We start from the raw sequence: 15068 nt of genomic DNA, 5'->3' as shown, positions 1-15068 counted from the left end.
TGCTCTAGCTATGGTACAATTTTGGTCTCAGTCTATGAAAGGGGGACAGGGGTCCTAATCCATGGTTAAAGTGTATTCTATTGCTCGCAAGATTTCTTCCTGGCCTTTACCTAACCCAATTAGGAGTTGTTTATCAAAAGTTAGAGCAATTTTGGTGAACTATACTTGAAACAACACTCAAAACAGTCTCAAGACTAGGAGACAGGAACTTTGGCTTGTATCTTGGTCTCCCAAATGTCAAATGGCCGACACTACTTGCACTACGGTTTTCAACGTATCTTCCGTTTTACTACCTTTTGACCCAAATTTGCTCATTTTTTTCCAAAACTCAACTGGGAAATATGTGCTCTTGTGTATGCACTACTGGTCTGGAAAATATTTAGGTCAAGATGTCACTATGGGGACATGGATCACGATCCATGTTCGGAGACCAAATTGGATTTTCTTGGTACCATCAAAATAAGCATGATTAGTAGGTCCTATGGCATCATATATTTTTCAAAATGGACCTTTGAAGGTCAGTTCTTGATCTTTGTTAGAGTGTTTGACAATTTTGGTCTTTTGGATTCTTCTTGTCCTCCATACATGCGTTATGTAAATGTGAGCACGTTCTGGAGTGTGTAGTCAAGGTGCTTTATATAGCTACGGTACTCACCCGACCAGGATGGTTGAGCTTGCCTCGGTCTTTGTGTTGCGTTCATTGCACCATTACTAATGCAATCATAAGGGCGACTGAAATGACCTGGTCAAGTTCTTGAGGAGTATATATATATAGGAGGCCCGTTAGTCCCCCCTTTGTACTCCCTAGTGTTAGCTAGTGCCTTCCTACCTTTACCCTAACCAACAACCCAAGTTTTCTTACCTCTCTCCACAAATGGATCCCTTTCAAATCGAGATAGAGGAGGAGCTGCCTTGCTCTAACGAGGCACCCAAAGACAAGTTGTACCATTTTTCCAATAGAATTGGGCTTCAGCAATGGGAGCAAGAATTCAAGACTATTTTCAACCCTGTCTTCTCATTGCAAGAGTTTTTGGCTTCTGCGTTACATTTCCTTGCAGAGTTTCATCAGACATACAAGCAACAGACGATCAGCGGCACATTTGAGTTTGGGGGTTGTCAATATGTTCATATGAAGGATATCAATTCTAATCATTTAAAGAAAGATATTTTCTACAGGAGTAGCCACAAGTTGCCACTGTAGTCTTGCAAGAATGACATCAGATGTCTGTAAATAATCAAAAGTGTCGAGTTGTAGAATACTATATTGGGTTCATACTCTTTTTGAATGTTAATCTAGACGATCACCGAGACACAGTAAAGGAGGCCAAGAGCAGTCACCATTTGGTCACTGGTGACGAGTTGGTGCAACCACCAAGTGGTGCTTTGTGTGTTTGAGAAGGTGTTCAGTTGCTAGAGGGAGCTTTGTCAACAAATGTGCTCCCTACCGTCCCCATTGATATGAGCATCATTCTGTAATGCTTAATGACATCATGGAACTGTTTGACTTGAGAGAGGACTACTGCCTTGCTATAGTTGCTCAAAATCTACAAGAGGATGGCCATATAATTGACCCTGCCAATGACAAGTATTCTGTCATGGATGCTCATGTAACAGTGGCTGCGTTTATCGAACCAACAGAGGCACTAGCAATGATATACAAGGATGCAGCCGCATGTGCCACGACGCTGGATGGGGGGAAAGGGGAACACACCCGGAACCCAAACAGTTTTCCTCTCTATAGCCCAGGATAATCACAACACCCAATCCACTAGAGTTCACCTTCCAAACTCGACAATTTGACTGCAAATCCTACACACGACCGTACACACACAACCTTTGCACTAGCCTAGCCTGCGTCAGCTTCCACACAATACAAATCGCTCTCTCTTTCTCTCCCACGCACGCACTTCTCAAACCGGCACCACACAGTAGGGATAGAGCAAAGACGAGAAGGGTAAATAGGGGAAGAAGATGACACCAAACTCGGTTATGGTTTTCTTTCTAATCATGACAAAATCTATTACAATTCTAAGGAATCCGTACTATCGCACGGTGTAGTCGTCTTCAATAAACGAGCAACCAGGGGTTCAGAAGGTCACTGATGCCGCCTCGAAATGGCTCCCCTCTAGAGATCGCAAACCAAAGATGTCTTTGTTAACTCAAAGAGATGTCAAGAACTCCTAGCTCGACTGTCGGAGGCTTCCTTCTCTTGCCTTCCACACGAAAAAAAACTCCGCCTTTGATGCTTGGGAAGCACCCTCTTCTCTTCTTCTCCTTACTTCCTCTAAAAGAACTCCCCCTCACGCAAAATGTTTTTTTTCTTTGGCGTCTATGCCAGTCCGGTGCTTATTTTTGGCCCCTTTCTATTTTTAGCCTCCCTTTACTGCATGTGAAAGCACCCCTTTGTGGCGGCCCTGCCTTGAGCCCCAAGTCAATACAGTTGCGGTGGTGCCACTATGGGTACAACCCCTTACCTAAAAGGTTTGGTGCCTCTACGGCACGCGAGCATGGCCCCCTGGCAAATTGTCATTCCACCATCCACATCGCAAGCTACGCCACCCGTGGCCGCCAATGGACGCCCGACGCACCACCGTGTAGAGCCCGCAGCACACCCTGCCATAGTCACGCTCCAAATGAGCTCTCTCATTCAACTCAATGCCTCCAATAGGCGCCTCATGCAAATTATATACTCCCCAATGTTGGCGTTTTCGTGCACATATTGGATCATTTTCCTTCCACGTGGTGGCACCGTAAGGCTCCTCTCTTCTTAGTCCTCCAAGGCCCAAGTTGCACACCTTGACAACTTCAAAAAATTCCTTTTCTACCCGGACTTCCCTCACTTGCCACCTATTGGTCCCAGCTCCCTTTCCCAAGCAACCAAATCCTTATGCAAGCCACCATGCTTGGCTTGAATATGTGCAGATCTTTCCATCGTCTGACTTTCCCGGGCACTCCAATGAAGCACGCCAAAACTAAAAAAAGGCACCTGGCATCACTTCACTGCAATCGCACTCCAATTTCAAACTGCTGTAACTTTCCACTCCAGGCTCTGTTTGGCAAGCCGTCAATTCTTGTTGGGTCCATACTCTGTTCGCCACATCTTAGAACCCTGTCGAGCTTCAAAAAACACCAGATTGCACATTTCCCGGCATGGACAAACTAGCACCAACCCGACCCCTGGCAAAACTTTGACTGTTACCAGGGCTCAGATCGTCGATCTGAAAAGACCAGAAAGCTCCATAAATTAAGTACTACACACCCATAGCCCCTAACCGACTTGGACCACCTGGCATCATCTGTCCTATCCATCTCAAATCTGCAACCACCTCTTTCTTCAAACTCAAATATCTTGCATCCTATAGCTCCATTTGATGAGCCGTCTAGACCTCTTACTTTAGCACTTCAAGCTCTACATACGAGGGACAAAAAAAAAAACTTTGATCACCCTTCACCTGTCACCCTATCAGGTCCTATCTGGAGCCTTTTTGGCCTAGAAAACCACATAAAGCATACATCTCCGCTGCCACTTGCTTGCACAAGATCTTCACATCTGCTTTAGCTCTCTGTCATGCATCTCTAAGTATACACATCACTGCATGTGCCCTCTGCTAGGGTCAACACACTTTGACTGCACCATCATTGCCCAACCCCCTTGTTGAACATTCATGTTCAACCAAAAAGCATCTTTATTCTTCTACCAACTGCAAAAATTGGCAAATACTATCCAAAATTGTGAGCAAACCCAAAAAAAACTAATGTATGTACAAACTCTTATTCACGGCTAGTGTAAATCCTGTTCAGGTTGGTTGCCCAACCCCCTCTATCAAAACATGATGCACTGCTGGCACCAATTCCCTCTCAAAATATGTCTTGAGATGCACCCCATTCACCCTTTCCTTGAGAAGACGACCATCCATTCGCATAAACAAATAAGTGCCATTAGGAAAGGCCTGATGGACTTTGTAAGGCCCTATCCACTTCTTCTAGAAGGTAAAATCCAGATAACTCTCATATTTCATCACCAAATCCCCCTTCTCTATTTGCTTCTCTGGCAAATGCTGATTGAACTTTGCTACTCTCTTCTCCCACTACTTCACATAGAAATTTTTTGCCGCTTCACGGTCGATCTTCATAGCTTCTTACCTTCCATTGTCCCAAAAGAGCTGCTTGATAACTAAGAGGGCATCACCCTTAACTACCAACCTGTAGATGCCAAACTCGACACATTGCTTGAGCCCTTAGTGAAGTGTCAAGTATTCTGCTTCATTATTTGTGTGAACACCCTCCAAATCATAGGCCTTGAAAACATTACCGCATCATGGGGATCTTGAATGACCACACTGGCTTTATTCTTGGTCTTTGGATGATCAAATGGTCAACACTAGGTCTCCACTGTTATTTTCAACCTATCACCTATTTTGATGCCTTTTGACCCAAATTTGATTATTTTTTTCCAAAACTAGACTGGGGGATATGTTTTCTTGTGCGAACTTTTGGGTCAACAAGCTGTCACTATGAGGCCATAGGTTGCGATCCATGTTTGGGGCCCAATTGACTTTTCTTGGTACCATCAGAATCAGCATGACTAGTAGGTCCTATGGCATCAAAAAACTTTGAAAATGGAACTCTGGACTGAAAATTAGGTCAATTTTTTAATTTTGTCATAGTGTTTGACAGTTGTGGGCTTTTGTCTTGCTTTTTTATACCCAAATATAATCTTGAAAAGACCACTAGACTCACTGTGATGTGCTCTAGCTATGGTAGAACTTTGGTCTCAGTTTGTGTGACAGGGAGACATGGATCGTGATCCATGGTTTAGGTGTGTTCTATTGCCCACAACCTTTCTTCCTGGCCTTACCTGACTCAATTTGGAGTTGACTATCAAAAGTTAGAGCAATTTTGGTGAAATGCACTTGAAACAGCACTCAAAACAATCTCAAGACCAAAACACAGGAACTATTGTTTGTATCTTGGTCTCTAGAAGGTCAAATGGTCAACACTAACCTGTTACTATTTTGATGCCTTTTGACCCAAATTTGCTTACTTTTTTCCAAAACTAGCCTAGGGGATATGTTTTCTTGTGTATGAACTATTGATCTGTAGAATTTTAGGTCAAGTTGTCACTATGCAGCCATGGATCATGAACCATGTTTGGAGCCTAAATTGTCTTTTCTTGGTACCATCAGAATCAACATGACTAGTAAGTCCTATGGCATTAATCATTTTTGAAAATGGAACTCTAGATTGAAAATTAGGTCAATTCTGGAATTTTGTCATAGTGTTCGACATTTGTGGGCTTTTGGCTTGCTTTTTGATATCCAAATTTTGTCTTGAAAAGACCACTAGACTCCTTGTGATATACTCTACCTATGGTAGAATTTTAGTCTCAGTCTATGACAAGGAGACATGGATCGCAATCCATGGTTTAGGTGTAATCTATTGCCCGCAAGCTTTCTTTCTTGCTTTACCTGACTCAATTTGGAGTTGTCTATCAAAAGTTAGAGCAATTTTGGTGAATTTCACTTGAAACATCACTGAAAACAGTCTCAGGACCAGGACACAGGAACTTTGGCTTGTATCTTGGTCTCTAGAAGGTAAAATAGTCAACACTAGGTCTGCAGTGCGGTTTTCAACCTATCACCTATTTTGCTGCCTTTTGACCCAAATTTGCTCAATTTTTTCCAAAATTAAACTAGGGGATATGTTTTAGTGAGAATGACTTACTAATCTCAAAAAATTTAGGTCAAGCTGTCACTATGGGGACATGGATGCAATCCATGTTTGGTGTCCAAATTGACTTTTCTTGGTACCATCAAAATCAGCATGACTAGTAGGTCCTATGGCATCAAAACATCATAAAAATGGACCTTTGGATTGAAAATTAGTTCAAATCTTGCACTTTGTCAAAATGTTTGACATTTGTGGCTTTTGGCTTGGTTTTGATATCCAAATTTTGTATTGAAAAGACCACTGGACTCCCAATGATGTGCTCTAGCTATGGTACAAGTTTGGTCTCATCTATGACAGGGGGACGTGGATCGTGGTCCATGGTCTAAGTGGAATTGACCTAATTTTCAATTCTGTATCCCCCAGTCTAGTTTTGGAAAAAAATGAGCAACTTTGGGTAAAGAGGCAGCAAAACAGGCGATAGGCTGAAAACCACAATGCATACCTAGTGTTGACCATTTGACCTTCGGGAGGCGAAGCTACAAGCCAAAGTTCATGTGTGTTGGTCTTGAGACTGTTTTGAGTGTTTTTTCAAGGGTAGTTCACCAAAATCTCTCTAACTTTTGAAAACTACAAATTGAGTCAGGTAAAGATAAGAAGAAAGCTTGCTAGCAGTGGAACACACCTAGACCATGGATCACGGTCCATGTCTTCCTCGCACAGAGTAAGACACCAAACTTGTACCATAGCTAGAGCACATCACAAGGGGTCTAGTGGTATTTTCAAGACAAAATTTGGATATAAAAAACCAAGCCAAAAGCCTAGAAATGTCAAACACTCTGATAACGTGCAAGAATTGACCTTATTTTCAATCCAAAGTTCCATTTTCAAAATTCTGATGCCATAGGACCTTCTAGCCAATTTGGGCTCTAAACATGGATCGCGATTCGTGTCCCCATAGTGATACCTTGACCTAAAATTTCCTAGAGTAGTAGTGCATACACAAGAAAACATACCCCCCCAGTCTAGTTTTGGAAATAATTGAGCAAATTTGAATCAAAAGGCAGAAAAATAAGTGATAGGTTGAAAACTGCAGTGCATACCTTGTGTTGGCCATTTGACTTTTGGGAGACCAAGATACAAGGCAAAGTTTCTATGTCCTAGTGCTGAGACTGTTTTGAATGCTATTTCATGTGTGGTTCACCAAAATTGCTTTAACTTTCAATAGACAACTCCAATTTGAGTCACGTAAAGACATGAAGAAAGGAAAATAGGTGATAGGTTGAAAACTATAGTGTGCAGATTTAGTTTTGACCATTTGACCTTCCGAAGACTAAGCTACAAGGCAAAGTTCTTATGTCTTGGCCTTGAGACTATTTTGAGTGCTATTTCACATGCAGTTCACCAATTTTTTTGATAAAAAACTTGAAGTTGAGTTAGGTAAATCAAGGAAGAAAGCTTGCCAGCAATAGAACACACCTAGACCATGGATCATGATCCATGTCCCCCTGTCTCACAGGTTGAGACCAAACTTGAACGATAGCTAGAGCACATCATAGGGAGTCTAGTGGTCTTTTCAAAACTAAATTTGGATATAACAAACCAAGCCAATAGCACAAAACTATCAAAAACTCTCACAGAGAGTAAGAATTGACCTAGTTTCAAATCTAGACGTCCATTTTTAAAAACAATTGATGCCATAGATCCTACTAGTCATGTTGATTCTGATGGTAACAAGAAAAGTCAATTTGGGCTCCAAACATGGATCGCAATCCATGTCCCCATTGTGACAGCTCGACCTAAAATTTTCTAGAGCAGTAGTGCATACAAAAGAAAACATATCCCTCGGTCTAAATTTGTATAAAAATGAGTAAATGTGGGTCGGAAGGTAGCAAACGTGATATGTTGAAAACAATATAGACCTAGTGTTGACCATTTAACCTTTGGGAGGCTAGGATTCAAGCAAAAGTTCCTGCATCTTGGTACTTTGACTCTTTTGAGTGCTATTTGAAGTACATTTCACTAAAATTGCTCTTACTTTTGATAGAAAACTCCAAAGTGAGTCAAGTAACGACAAGAAGAAACCTTGCGGGCAAAAGAACACACCTAGACCATGAATCGCGATCCATGTTCCCCTATCACAGACTGAGATCAAACTTGTACCATAACTAGAGCACATCACAAGGTGTCTAGTGGTCTTTTCAAGACTAAATTTGGATATAAAAAACCAAACATAAAGCACAAAACTACTAAACACTATGACAAAGTGAAACAATTGACCTAATTTTCAAAAGTATCTGATGCCATAGGACCTATTAGTCATGCTGATTCTGATGGTACCAAGAAAACTCAATTTGGGCTCCAAACATAGATTGCGATCCATGTCCCCATCGTGAGAGCTTGACCTAAAAGTTTCCAAATTAGTAGTACATACACAAGAAAACGTATCCCCCGTGTAGTTTTGGATAAAATGAGCAAATTTGGGTCAAAAGGGAGCAAAATAGGAGATAGGTATAAAACCGCAGTGCATACCTAGTGTTGACCATTTGACCTTTGAAAGACCAAGATACAAGCCAAAGTTCTTGTGTCATGGTCCGGAGACTGTTTTGAGTGTTGTTTCAAGTGCACTTCACCAAAGTTTCTCTAACTTTTGATACACAACTCCAAATCGAGTCACCTATAACCAAGAAGAAAGATTGCAGGCAATAGAACATACCTAGACCATGGATCACGATCCACACCCCATTGTCACGGAGACTGAGACCAAACTTGTACCATAGCTAGAGCACATCACAAGGAGCCTAGTGGTCTTTTCAAGACTAAATTTGGATATAAAAAACCAAGGCAAAATCCCAATATTGCCAAACACTCTGACATAGTGCAAGAATTAACCTAATTTTCAATCTACAGGAGGTCCATTTACAAAAATACATAATGTCATAGGATCTACTAGTTATGTTAATTTTGATGATACCCCGAAAGTCAATTTGGGCTCCAAACATGGATGGTGATCCATGTCCCATAGTGACAACTTGACCTAAATTTTCTAGATCAGTAGAGCATACATAAGAAGACATAACCATGGGTATAATTTTGGAAAAAAATGAGCAATTTGGGTCAGAAGGTAGCAAAACAGATGATAGGTTGAAAATCGTAGTGCAGACCTAGAGTTGCCCATTTGACCTTCCTGAGACAAAGAGACAAGCCAAAGTTCTTGTGTATTGGTCGCGAGACTATTTGGAGTGCTGTTTCAAGTGTAGTTCACCAAAATTGCTCTAACTTCTCATAGACAACTCCAAATTGATTCAGATAAATCCAAGAAGAAAGCTTTTGGGCAATAGAACACACCTAGACCATGGATCACGATCCATGTCCCTCTGTCACATGTTGAAACCAAATATGTACCATAGCTAGAGCACATCACAGGGAGTCCAGTGGTCTTTTCAAGACAAAATTTGGATATAAAAAACCAAGCCAAAAGCCCAAAACTATCAAACACTTTGAGAAAGTGCAAGAATTGACTTAATTCTCAATCGAGAGGTCCATTTTTAAAAATTTATGATACCATGGGACCTACTAATCATGCTGATTCTGATGGTACCCAAGAGAAGTCAAAATGGGATCCAAACATGGATCACGATCCATGTGCCCATAGTGATAGCTTGACCTAAATTTCTTAAGATTAGTAGTGAAAAAATAAGAAAACATATCCCTCAGTCTAGTTTTTGAAAAAATTGGGCAAATTTGGATCAAAAGCAGCAAAGCAGGTGATATGTTAACGACCGTAGTGTAGACCTAGTGTTGGCTATTTGAAAGTTTGGGAGACCAAGAAACAAGCCAAAGTTCCTCTATCCTAGTCCTAAGACTGTGTTGAGTTCTCTTTCAATTGTAGTTCACCAAAATTGCTCTAACTTTTGAAAGACAACCCCAAGTTGAGTCAGGCAAAGCCAGGAAGAAAGCTTGCGGGTATTAGAAAAAACCTAGACCATGGATCCCGATCCATTCCCCCCTATCATAGACTAGTACCAAACTTGTACCATAGCTAGAGCACATCATAGGGAGTCTATTGGTCTTTTCAAAACTAAATTTGGATATCAAAAACCAGGCCTAAAGCCTAGAACTGTCAAACACTCTAACAAAATGTAATATTGACCTAATTTTCAATCCAGAGGTCCATTTTCAAAACTTGTTGATGCCATAGGACCTACTAGTCATGTTGATTTTGATGGTACCAAGAAAATCCATGCTCATTCTAGTCATGCTCATTCTGATGGTACTAAGAAAAGTCAATTTGGGATCCAAATATGGATCGCAATCCATGTACCCATAGTGACACCTTGACCTAAAGTTTTTAAGATTAGTAGTGCATACACAAGACAACATATCTCGAAGTCTATTTTTGGAAAAAAATGAGCAAATTTGGGTAAAAAGGGACCAAAATAGGTGATCTATTGAAAACTACAGTGCAGACCTAGTGTTGACGATTTGACCTTCGGGAGACCAAGATACAAGCCAAAGTTCTTCTGTCCTGGTTGTGAGACTGTTTGGAGTGTTGTTTCAAGTGCAGTTTACCAAAATTGCTCAACATTTTGATAGACAGGTAAAGAGAGGAAGAAAGCTTGCTGGCAATAGAACACACCTAGACCATGGATCTTGATCCATGTCCCCATGTCACAGACTAAGACCAAACTTGTACAATAGCTAGAGCACAACACAAGGAGTCGAGTGGTCTTTTCAAGACAAAATTTGGATATAAAAAAACAAGCCAAAAGCCCACAACTGTCAAACACTCTGACAATGTGTAAGAATTGACCTAATTTCAATCTAGAGATTCATTTTCAAAAATTTTGATGCCATATGACCTACTAGTCATGCTGATTGTGATGGTACCAAAAAAAGTCAATTTGGGCTTTTGATAGACAACTCCAAATTGAGTTAGGTAAAGGCAGGAAGAAAGCAATAGAACACACCTAGACTATGGAATGCGATTCATGTCTCCCTGTCACATAGATTGAGACCAAACTTTAATCATAGCTAGAGCACATCAGAGGGAGTCTATTGGTATTTTCAAAACTAAATTTGGATATAAAAAACAAAGCCAAAAGCCTAGAACTGTTAAACACCCTCACAAAGTGCAAGAATTGAGCTAATTTTCAATCGAGAGGTCCATTTTCAAAAGTTTTTGAGGCCATAGGACCTACTAGTCATGTTGATTTCGATGGTACCAAGAAAACTCAATTTGGGCAACAAACATGGATCACGATCCATGTCCCCACATGGAGCCTGACCTAAGAGTTTCCAGATCAGTAGTGCATACACAAGAAAACATATCCCCTAGTCTAGTTTTGGAAAAAATTGAGTAAATTTGGGTCAAACGGACCAAAATAGGTGATAGGTTGAAAATAGCAGTACAGACCTAGTGTTGACTATTTGACCTTTGGGAGACCAAGATACAAGCCAAAATTCCTGTGTCCTGGTCCTAAGACTTTTTTACGTGCTATTTCAAGTGCAGTTCATTAAAATTCCTCTATCTTTTGATAGACAACTCCAAATTGAGTCATGTGAATCTAGGAAGAAAGCTTGTAGGAAATAGAACACACCTAAACCATGGATCGCGATCCATGTACCCTATCACAAACTGAGAGTAAACCTGTACCATAGCTAGAGCACATCACAAGGAGTCTAGTAGTCTTTTCAAGACCAAATTTGGATATCAAAAACCGAGCCAAAAGCCCATTACTATCAAACACTATGACAAAGTGCAATAATTGACCTAATTTTCAATCGAGAGGTCCATTTTCAAAAGTTTTTGATGCCATAGGACCTACTAGTCATGCTGATCTTGATGGTAGGAGGAAAAGTCAATTTGGGCTCTAAACATGGATCGTGATCCATGTGCCCAGAGTGACAGCTTGACCCTAAATTTTTCAAGATCATCAATAGTGCATACATAAGAAAACATATCCCCCAATCTAGTTTTGGAAAAAATGAGCAAATTTGGGTCAAAAGGAAGCAAAACATGTGATAGGTTGAATATCGTAGTGCAGACCTAGTGTTGACCATTTGACCTTTGGGAGACCAAGATACAAGCCAAAGTTCATGTGTCCCGGTCATGAGACTGCTTTGAGTGCTGTTTTAAGTGCAATTCACCAAAATTGCTCTAACTTTCGATAGAAAACTCCAAGTTTTATTGCTTGCGGGCAATAAAACACACCTAGACCATGGATCCCAATCCATATCCCCGTGTCATAGATTGAGACTAGACTTTACCATAGCTAGAGCACATCAAAGGGAGTCTAGTGGTCTTTTCAAGACTAAATATGGATATCAAGACCCATGCCAAAAGCCCATAGCTGTCAAACACTCTGACAAAGTCTAAGAATTAACCTAATACTCCTTACAGAGGTCCATTTTTAAAAATTTCTGATGCCATACGACCTATTAGTCATTTTGATTCCGATAGTACCAAGAAAAGTCAATTTGGGCTCCAAACATGGATCGTGATCCTTATTCCCATAGTGACATCTTGACCCTAAAATTTTCTAAATCAATAGTGCATAAACAAGAAAACATATACCCCATTCTAATTTTGGAAAAAATTAAGTAAATTTGGGTCAAAAAATTAAGCAAATTTGGCTCAAAAGGCAGCTCTAACTTTTGATAGTAGACAACTCAATTTGAGTCATGTATAGCTAGGAAGAAAGCTTACGGGCAATAGACCTCACCTTGACCATGGATAATGATCCATGTTCCCTTGTTACAAACTAATACCAAACTTGTAGCATAGCTAGAGCACATAATAGGGAGTCTAGTGGTCTTTTCAAGACCAAATTTGGATATCAAAAACCAAGCCAAAAGCCAAAGACTATGAAAAAGTGTAAGAATTGACCTAATTTTCAATCCAGAGGTCCATTTAAAAAAAATTATGATCCCATAGGACCTACTAGTCATGCTAATTTTGATAGTATACCACAAAAAGTCAATTTGGGCTCCAAACTTGGATCGTGATCCTTGTCCCCATAGTGATATCGTGACCTAAAATTTTCCCCCAGTGTGGTTTTGGAAAAAATAGATCATATTTGGGTGAAAAGGCAGTAAAAGAGGTGATAGATTGCAAACCGCAGTGCAAATCTACTGTTGGCCATTTTACCTTCAAGAGACCAATATACAAGACAAAGTTCCTGTGTCCTAGTTTTGAGACTATTTTGAGTGCTGTTTCAAGTGCAGTTCACCATAATTGCTCTAACTTTTGAATAGACAACTCCAAATTGTGTCAGGTAAAGCCACGAAGAAAGATTTTGGCCAATTAAACACACCTGGACCATGGATCGTGATCCATGGTCTAGGCAGGCAATAAAACACACCTAGACCATGGATCGCAATCCATGTCCCCCCGTCATAGACTGAGGCCAAACTTGTACCATAGTTAGAGCACATAACAAGGAGTTAAGTGGTCTTTTCAAGACTAAATTTGGATATCAAAAACCTATGAAAAGGTGCAAGAATTAACCTAATTTTTAATCGAGAGGTCCATTTTCAAAAACTTATGATCCCATAGGACCTACTAGTCATGCTGATTCTGGTGGTACCACGAAAAGTCAATTTGGGCTCCAAACATGAAACATGATCCTTGTCCCCATAGTGAGAGCTCGACTCAAAAGTTTTCTAGATTTTTTTTCCGAGAAAAAGATCCTTCTATTACTTGATGAAACTACCCATGGGGCTACAACCACCTCTGCCAGAGAGATAAACAACAATCATGATGGCGAGACTCACCCAATGAAAAAAGAAACAACATATGTACAATGAGGCTAAATCAGAGCCACACAGGTGGACGGTAGTGCCATCTGAGCACACCCTGGACCGTGATGAAGAAAGGCACAGGACGCCAGAGTCAAAGGAGAGCCTCGCACCACTCCCGCATGCGGTTGGAGCTGCCCTGAAGTCTCTTGAACTGTCCTCTGCTGAGAGTATCGATCAACTCTAGCCAAAGATCTCGAACAGTCTCTATTGGTGGTACAGGGCGAGCCTCAAAGATGCGGAAGAAGCGGGCCCGCCAGATGAACCAGAGTGTCAAGCCGCTGATGAGCTCCCAACACTCCTCTCTCTCACTGCACCACTCTTGTGGAGTAAGGTCTATAGTAGGCTGGAGTGTAGGTCGACCCCCTGCATCACTATCATCCTACTGGTGGAGGATAACTCAATATTGAAGTGCCGGGCCCGTGAGAGTAAACCAAGTAGCTGCCCCCCAAGTGTACTGTCGAGCTGTGGAAAGAGATGGCATCATTCAAAGAACACGAAGCCACACCTGCTGTGCTAAAGGACAATCCCAAAGACAGTGACATTGACTCTCCACAAGATGGTCACAAGCTGCACATGCGGCCGAGAGACCACTATGTACAAGCCAACTTCCAACTGTTGTAGCTTGGTGTGCAACCAGCCAACCACTGGAAAAAAGTGACTCGCCTTGGCTGTCTGGAGTCCCACAACCTCCAAGGACACTCTCCAGGATCCCACTGTACTCGTGCTTGTGGACAACTCTCCCAAACCCACAGTCTCTAGTGGCTAGTCACAAGAGCTGCTGGGTTGGGATCTATGACACAAGTCCTCCCACAAATGCCCACCACTTAGATCCTCTGAAAATAGCACTCTGCCACTTGTGGAGCCTAACCGCCACTCTATGTAAATGTTCCTCACCCTGTAGCTAAAAAAACCAGGAGGGTATAGTCTCTGACCAAGCCCGAGCTGAGATGAGAACCTCTAGCCACGTGAAGGCTCCCATCCATCTGGGTGTTGTTGACTCAAGAGGTGTGAGCCACTCAACTAGTACTACCTCTGAGATGTCGTGACACATGCTCTGCACCCCTCTCATGCCCTGTAGTAGCTGAAAGCCCTGGAGCTCCTCTAACAAGCTTGAAAACTGTAACCAATCACCTAAAGAGCATGCTAGACCCTCTGCCATGGGACCCTAGGAAACATGAGGCCGACTACCAACCAAGTGGCCTCTCTGAATGCTAACCATGGGGTTCCAAACAAGGGGCTTTCTCAGGAACTCCTTCATGCAAGTAGGCTGACACTGCTCCAGGCCTCGCCATAGTTGCTCCCAAGATTAGAGTAGACTCACAACAAAGCGGTCCTCCAGTCTCCTGCTCAAGACAACTCTGCACATCTCTATGAAAATCCATCTAGTTGAGGGTCGCCAGGGGCCTCCAGCCTGAGGCACCCTAGCACTAAGCCGCTGAAGCAAGAACTCCTTCTAGGGCTCCTCAGTTGGAAGAAGTCCTCTAGCAATGAACTTACCAAGAAGGTCTCTACTCTGCTGTGCTGGGTATATGATCCCCAACCCTCCTTGGGAACAAGGAAGAGTAATGACCTGCCATGCCACTTTGGCTCGGGCTATC

Source organism: Adiantum capillus-veneris, chromosome 18 (genome assembly GCF_014529385.1).
Source record: "Adiantum capillus-veneris isolate H3 chromosome 18, ASM1452938v2, whole genome shotgun sequence".
In the NCBI taxonomy this organism is placed as follows: Eukaryota; Viridiplantae; Streptophyta; class Polypodiopsida; order Polypodiales; family Pteridaceae; genus Adiantum; species Adiantum capillus-veneris.
The sequence above is the reverse complement of the archived record's forward strand: the minus strand, read 5'-3'. Positions refer to the sequence as shown.